This window comes from Triticum aestivum, chromosome 3B (assembly GCF_018294505.1).
Source record: "Triticum aestivum cultivar Chinese Spring chromosome 3B, IWGSC CS RefSeq v2.1, whole genome shotgun sequence".
Classification (NCBI taxonomy): Eukaryota; Viridiplantae; Streptophyta; class Magnoliopsida; order Poales; family Poaceae; genus Triticum; species Triticum aestivum.
The window spans coordinates 132,182,031-132,190,465 of NC_057801.1; positions in this window are offsets into that span (position 1 = coordinate 132,182,031).

Genomic DNA, 8,435 nt, shown 5'->3' on the forward strand with positions numbered 1-8,435 from the left:
TTTCTCAACTACACAACCCCTTTTCCCAGTCTGTTACCAAATGTATTTACCTAACACACCCGCCATTGCGCCCCATGCCGAGCTCTCTCTCTCTCTCCCTCTCCCTCTCACCCTCTCGCGCTAAATACATGCATTGCCTATCTAGCCCCCCAACCTGTCATGCGCACGCACGCACGTTGTATATCTAGGTCACTCCATCGAGACTGTCTCACTCTTTCTTCCGCATGGTGGGCCACACTCACTCAATATCGCTCTCTTTATCTGAGTCTCGTTTAACCTCGTTTTCTTTCACACACAAATGATATATCTCCCAGTTCGGGCCTCGATCGACACACTCTATACTCTCTCACGCAGATTGTCTATCTAGGTCAGTCCATCCAAGCAGCCGCCACTCTTTCGACCTCATGGGGGCCATGCTCACTCAATCTCTCTCTCTCTCTTTGTATGTCTCGATTGACCTTGCTCTTTCTCAGACAAAAACGATATATCACCATGTTTGAGCCCAATTCGACCTATTCACATTGTATACTCTCTCACGCACATTGTCTATCTAGGTCACTCTCTCCAACCCGTCTCACTCTTTTGATCGCACAGCGACCCTATGTGATCGATTGACCTTGCTTCCTCCCACACACAAAATATATCTACACATCTGTGACTGGATCATCTCTCAAGCTCTATCTTATAGACCTCACCCTTGCCAAAAGCTCAATCGCATAATCTCTCACCAGAGCATATATATCTGTTCAATGAATGTCGGACCACACTCACTTTGTCTCTCTGTCTATATGTCTCTCGATTGACTTCGCTTTCTCACACTGTATCTTCCGTGCATTGAAGCTACCTCTCCATCCCTCACAAAGCCGGAGCTATTTACATTGCGAGGAGCACTCCAACCTTGGATTAATTTGTGTAGGCATTTATTCCGGTTGGTTTAGATTATATTTTCGTAGCATTCGGGCCACATCTACTCCAAACACCGTTGCAACCTCCGCAACTCCCCTAGTTGATTTCCCTCTGGCTCAGTCATCGCTCTCTCGCACGTCCTTTCTCACCTTCAACATCGCACCATGATATTATAGAAAAAAAACTCTGTTGTTCTCTTTAATTATTATAAATAAGCTACAAAACTACACACCGATAGTCCACTTGGAATGGAACAAATTTCGACCCACAAATTAAAGTGCTACAAACTAAACACCAAGGGGCCCACATGTCATGACACAAATTTGGACCCATATACAAATTAAAAAATAAAGGACGAGGATCGAACATGCGACCGGGCCTTCAAGCCGCACGTCAATAGGCAACATACATAGAACAACAATGTTTGTTGTACCCCCTTTGTTCATATAATATTTTTATGTTACCACAACCTATTTAATGGATAACATGTAATATTATTTTTAGTACTATTCGCCTTCACTTACTGGTGGGTTCCATGTGTGCTCTCTCTCTCTCTCTCTCCTCCACTTCCGCGTTTAGATGCACGGGCAAACACGAAGAACTCGCGGGCGATGTTGTCGTTGACCATATCTGGACGCGTTCACAAGTCACGGCACCAGTTTCACGTACTAGCAGCACTAGTCAGTGTGTATTGCAATGCCCATTAATTTGGAAGTATATTAAGTGCATGCGGATATTAAGTAGGATATTATTTGCGTGTTACTATGTGATTAGCACTATTTTTGGCATGAAATTAACTGCACGCTAAACGTGTTGAGCGCTCGACATTGAAGCAGTCTAGGTCGTTGGTTGACAAGGAATACATGTGGCTTGTTGAAATTTTATATTTAATTTGATATGGCTCTAGAAGAACATTCAATCGATCAAACCATAGATTTTGTTCAGTCTGACTCCGACTTTAAATTATACGACGATCAATATAAAATAAACGAAAATGATAAACGTTCGGATTTTAAGCATGGCAATCCGAACGTTTTTCATGGCAAATTTAGATTATGCAACGGCGGCGGCGGCATCTTGCGGTGGGAAGCGGCTCCTCTGCCGTGCACTGTGTGTCGTCGGGCCACTGACCGACGGCGACGGCGGCGTCTCGCGCTGTTGTTGGCATACTCCTGGACGTTGGCCTAGCTTCAAGGAAGGCCAAAATGTTCTGGACTTCGGAGCGAGTCAACTGGCGGGAGGAGGCGACTGGCGTTGGTGCAAGGAAGCGGTCGACGGCGGCCATCCATGCCGCTGAGGGGGGCACTGGCACCCGCACGGGGACAGGCGCTGTCAATGGCACGGCAGAGACATTCGTGTGCATGGGCACCAGCACGGGCACGCACGTCAGTGGACGCGCAGGCGCATGCGCTGGCAGGTGCACGGGCACCGGCATGGGCGTGCGCATTAGTGCATGCGCAGGCGCATGCGCTGGCAGGTGGACGGGCGCGTGAAAGTCGGCGGGGACCTCGTGGAACCCCGTGGGATCAAGCTCGGCGACAATGTGCGGCTCCCAGCCCATCAATGCCACGGGGATGGGCGCTGGCGCAGTCGGGGCGACGGGAGCCGGAACAGGAGCGGGGACAGGCGCGGCGTCTTCCCGCAAGGCTAGTTCAAGCTCGTCCCAAAGTGCCTTATGTTCTTGAGACTCCGGCTAGGTATCTTCCTCAGGAAACTGGAACACTAAGGGCAGACCATCGTGATGCGGCATGGCGCACGTTTAGGTCAGGCTAGTTGGAGGTAGAGACAGGAGAATCGAAGAGGAAGAGAGAAGATTGTAGTGATACCGGGTAGTGCGGGGTTGATTTTAAACTGCGGCGTCGGCGACATTAAAAGTGGGAGCAGTTGGGACGAAGGTGGGCAGCGGAGCCTGGTCAAAGGGCTTGCCTCCCGGTGAGCCTGCACAGTGATCTGCTCGCACGCCTCCCTGTCAGCCGGCGCAGCGGTCTGCTCGCACGCCTCCCGCCGACTCACACGCTTGCTCGGACGGCACCTGTTGATGATAAGCGGGGACTCGTGGCGGGACATAAACGCCCATGGTTTCAATAGTGAAAGCGTTCACCTTAACGTGACAGGTCTTTGTTCCAAAATACCTTGGCTCTTCATTTGTGCAACTTGTCATAAGCAGCTTGTCTCAAATTCAAGAAAAAACTTACGAAGTAATATTTGTGCCATATCACATGACCATGCTCAGTTTAAAGAATTTATGCTCACTTTTGGATTTTCTGAAATTTAAGATCTAGGATTCGAAACAATATCATAACCTGCATCATGCAATAAATTTTCAAGCATTACATCTGTCGTGTTGTATTTCTTAAGAAAGGATTTGGTCAAACATTTTTCTTAGTCAGACTTCAGACAAGTTATATATGCATAGTAAAAGGATAATCCCTCCGTACTAGTGCATTGCCTGATATATTAACTCAAGTACTAGGCACGAACAAACGGGCTCAATTCTGTGCTCATCCTGGTGTAGTAGTAGTAGTATTAGGCAATGCAGTTTACGGGTGACCTTGACGAGCGGCGACCGAGGGAATTGAACCATGCTCGGCACGGTAGGTAATGTTGTCTAGTTACTAAAGCATACCTCCGTTGTTCATCGGTAGTCAGTATGGACCGGGGACATGAGGGGAATTTCCTAGGGCTGGAATTCTGGTTGGGGTTGCCTAATGTGCATACCACGCACGCCACCGAAGGACACAAGCCCGGTTTTTTTATTTTTTTTATTTTTTTAGGATCAACACGAGCCAAGGTCTGGCTGGTACGCCATTGGGTCGTACCGTTCGAGAATACGAAAGGAACCTTTTAAATTGCCAAACGGATCTATGTGTATTACAATACCCGTATTTTCCTTGTAAATACTAATCTCAACATGGTAATTGATTTATGACGAGTTGTTGAATTAGAGTGAGTTTTGTGATATAGTGATCTGAACGTGGATTTCACATTTCATGGTATCCCTAGTAAGTTTTCCAATGCAAATTCAAATTTAAAAGATGAACAATAACAATATGGAGGTGAGAAAACTTTGTATGTATCAACCATATGACCACACGCGTGCACACACACACACACACAGAGAGAGAGAGAGACGCACGAACACAACAACAATCGAATAAGTATAGTGCATCTATTTTTCCAAATCATGACACAAATTCAAAAATACTCCTTCTATTCCTAAATATTAGTCTTTTATAGAGTTCAACAAGTGACTACATACGGTGCAAAATGAGTTAATCTAGACACTAAAATATGTCTATATACATCCGTATGTGCCAGTCCATTTGAAATCTCTAAAAAGACTAATATTTAGGAACGAAGGGAGTAAAATGTAAGACATGCATGATCCTCAGTTCAATATTTAAAATAAACATGAAACTGAAACATGAATATTAAGTCTAGTACTACAGTACATGTAAATGTTGTGTTTAGGCGGAGCTATGATTGTCGGGGGTCAACCCCTCGACCTTAGATAAAATTGTGGAGCTTTGTTTAGGGTTGTTTAGATTATATTTGTCCCCACAACCACCGATTGGTTGCGCACCCCCCACCCCTCCTCCCCGGGAAAAAATCATGTGCCCCCATACCTTAGATGCTATATGCCGATACGAGTTGCTTGGAGCTTGTAGATCTGAGATATAGCAGCTCACATGATGTATCTTAATATTTTTACAGGAAACCTTGATGAGTTTGATAATTGCACACAATTTGTACAAAAACTACTCAGATGCCCTTGGATCCCATATCCAACAACCTCGAAGCTTGTATCACTGTAGCATCTAAGATGAAGGAGGACATCATATTCTCCTGTATGTAAGAATATCATGTGCTACCACACCTTAGATGCTTTGGTGATACAAGCTCTTCGGAGCCGTTGTTTGTCACCCAACACCTCCTCGGTGGTTCGAATGGTTTTTTGTAGAAAAGCCCCAAAATAATTCGGCCATTGCTTACAAGCACAAAGAATGTTCAGATGCCATTGGATCTCAGATCAAACAACCTCGAAGCTCATATCACCGTAGCATCCAAGCTGCGATAGCACCTTATGTTTTCTCGCACAGGAGAATATGAGGTGCTCCCGCTGTCAGTGTCAAAACCGGAGGATCTCGGGTAGAGGGTCCCGATCTGTGTGTGTTAGGATGATGGTAACAGGGAGCAAGGGACACAATGTTTACCCAGGTTCGGGCCCTCTCGATGGAGGTAAAACCCTACTTCCTGCTTGATTAATATTGAAGATATGAGTAGTACAAGAGTAGATCTACCACGAGATCGTAGATGCTAAACCCTAAGAGCTAGCCTATGATGGTATGATTGTAATTGTGATTGGCCTTCTAAGGACCATCCTCTCCGGTTTATATAGACATCGGAGAGAGCTAGGGTTTACATGGAGTCGGTTACAAGGAAGGAAACATAATATCCGGATCGCCAAGCTTGTCTTCCACGCAAAGGAGAGTCCCATCTGGACATGGGCCGAAGTCTTGAGTCTTCTATCTTCATGCTTCAATAGTCCAGACGATGTATATAGTCCGGCTTTCCAGACATCCCCTCAATCCAGGACTCCCTCACCCGCACCGTAGATTATATGGTGATACGAGTTCATTGAGATCTAACGGCCCACAGTAGGAGGTTTGAATGTTTTTGCAATATACGGCTGAGAGAGTTTGGGAAATGCGCAGAAAGTACAAGTACTATGCATGTGCCATCTGATCACTGATCATACGACCTAGATGCTCATATCACCGTAGCGGGTAATTAAGCTACGGGGAGCACCTAATATGAGCAACAAGGAGTCGTTGGATCGAAGATGCAGCGGCCCACACGAGGCCTGGATGTTTTATTTGCAAAAAAACTTTGGAGAGTTTGGAAATTGCGCATAATTACAAAGACTACTCCCAAGCCATTGGATCTCACTTCCAACGGTGTAAAAACTCGTATCACCATAGCATCTAAGCTGCGGGGTGGATGTGATATTCTGTGTCGCTGTTATTTTTGTTTGTAAACTTGCAAAATACGTGTAACTCATGTCGTTACTTGTCTAACCGTGCAAAGTGTTTGTTCAAAAAAACAATCCTACACTGAAATATCGGAACAACACACGGGGGTCCCACTTGTCATTAATCAAATTTGGACCTAAAACTAACAAATCTGAAAGACGAGATTCGAACTGGCAATCTAGACTACAAAGCGTAAGTCGATAGCCTGAAACAACAACGGTTGTTGGCTTTGTCCCATAACTTGATTTTATATAGTATTACGTTGAGTAGAGTAGAGGGAGTGCCTCGTCAACATGTGCATGACCGTTGTCTCACTTATTGGTGGGTCCCAGGTATGCGATCTCAATCTCTCTTCTCTCCATCGTCTAACCTTTGCACGGGCACACACGAAGAGCGGCGCTAGCTTGCCGTGGTGTTATTACAACTAAGAAAGCTTGGAAAATAGAGGAATCGCCTAGAACAAGAGACGTTGTGGCTGGTCGAGACGGAGCTAACCACATCTATCCTTCGTGCCACGTTTGGATGATGAAGTTGTGTGGCTAGTGTGGTGTTTTTGACCGACTGGATGGGTCCCGAGGTCGAACCATAGGTACTATGTCTGATGCAGTATATTTTCACATGCACATTTTCCCTCCGTGCCGAGACGTGGCACACCCTATCGCGCGGTTTCGGGGTCCTCCCGGGTGGTGCACGCATATACTCTTCCTGACATGGGACGCGCTACCGCGCGTTTTCTGGGTCCTCCTCGGTCATAGCGTCGAAGCAAGTAAATGAGTCGTCAAATCATGAAAGACCACCTTTCCCGCCGAGTACATCAGTGAAGCACGGTGGCTAGCTAGTTGGGCTAGTTCGACCGATTAGCTAGGCCGCCGCCACATTTGTTTTTTCACCCCTTTTTTTATCTACTTGCCGGCAGGTAAATTTAAATATCCACCGCGGCGTTGCTCTGGTGTTTGGGTGCGGCAGGATTTTTAATTTTTTGATTGACGGGAGCAGGCGCGGCAGGAGAAGTCGTCGACTGGTGTTTTACCATGGTGAAAACCAAAAGATTCCCCGCTCCTCGGCTGGCTCCCTCTACCTTCCCGTAGACTGCATTGCCTTTCAGTCGTTTCGCCCCCTTTGCTTCCTCTCCCCATTGCTTCTACCTGGTGCCATGGCGGCGCAGCAGATCACGGAGTCCGAGGTGAGGCGCCTGACACAGGAGCTCCATGCCAAGGATGCGGAGCTCAGGGCCAAGGACGTGGAGCTCCATGAGCTCAAGGAGGAGAGGAGTGCCAAGCTCCTCCATTATGTGCGAGAGTTCACGGAGCTTCAAAAGCGGCAGGCATCCACCACAAAGATGCTCGAGGCGTCGGCGGCGTTGCTGCAGAAAGCGGGAGATATGATAGGCCGTCAGGGGAGCCGGCTGGAGCGCGAGTGGGCCGATCATGACGAGGTCCAGGATCGCCTCAGCCACTTGGTGAACCAAGTTGCCACGCATGTGTTGCGGCTGTGCGATGCCTATCATCGTGCAAGCGCGACGATGCCGACCGTCAGGCTAAACTCGTTCGACCACCCAGTCGACTTCAATGAGCTGCGGCTTCCTGACCTGGTCTCCTTCACCTATATCTCCGAGAAGCTGAGTCGTCTCCGCGCGATGGTGGGGGCTGAGCTGGACAAGGAGGGGTTGCGGGCTGCCGTCACCGTTGCCGGGCGAATCCTTTCAGGGCTCGTCACCGGAATCCATTCGTGCCATTGGACGCCGTCTTTGACAAGCTGGCTCCCGTCGCTCGAGAGCGGGCTCTGCGGGCGGTTGCACCCTGCATCACTAACGTCATGCGCCTCGAGAAGCAGAGGGACTTTGGTGGTGTTTAGGCACCCTCTACATGGGCATGTCCATGTCTCGGCGCAACATGACCACTGGATCAAACTCAGACGGTGCAGATCAGTCATTGTAGCACAAAGCGTGTGGGTGTGTTTGGTTGCATTCTCATCTCAATATGTTGTTTCCTCTTTGTGTATTTTTGTTGACCTACTACTGTGGACTCATGCACCCTTCATGCACTCTGCCAAACCCCCAAAAGTGGGCCAAGAAGGGAACTTTTGCTCCCATCCCGTGCACCCTTCATACACCCTGCCTAACACTATTCGTGCTTCATATGGTTCATGTTTCGTGGAGTACTGTAGCACCGTACTCTCCGTGTGCTGTAGACCTACTTCTGTTAACATTGATCTCATCGTTCATTCTCGACCGGACAGTCGAAAAAACGGTACTATGTTACATATAGGAGTAGTTGACATGCGCACAGCATCATTTGTTATCGTCATATCTTACTACACAAGCAACAAGATTGTGTAGTACTGACGTATGAACCACTGCACATGCCTAGTAGTAGGAGCACTGTGTATGTTCAAGTGGCTGCCCTGTTTCGCACTCCTTCGTCGTAAGAGTGGAAACGCTTGATGTAATCATTTTTTTTCATAAAAACAATGGACATGCTCTACCGTGTGGATCCT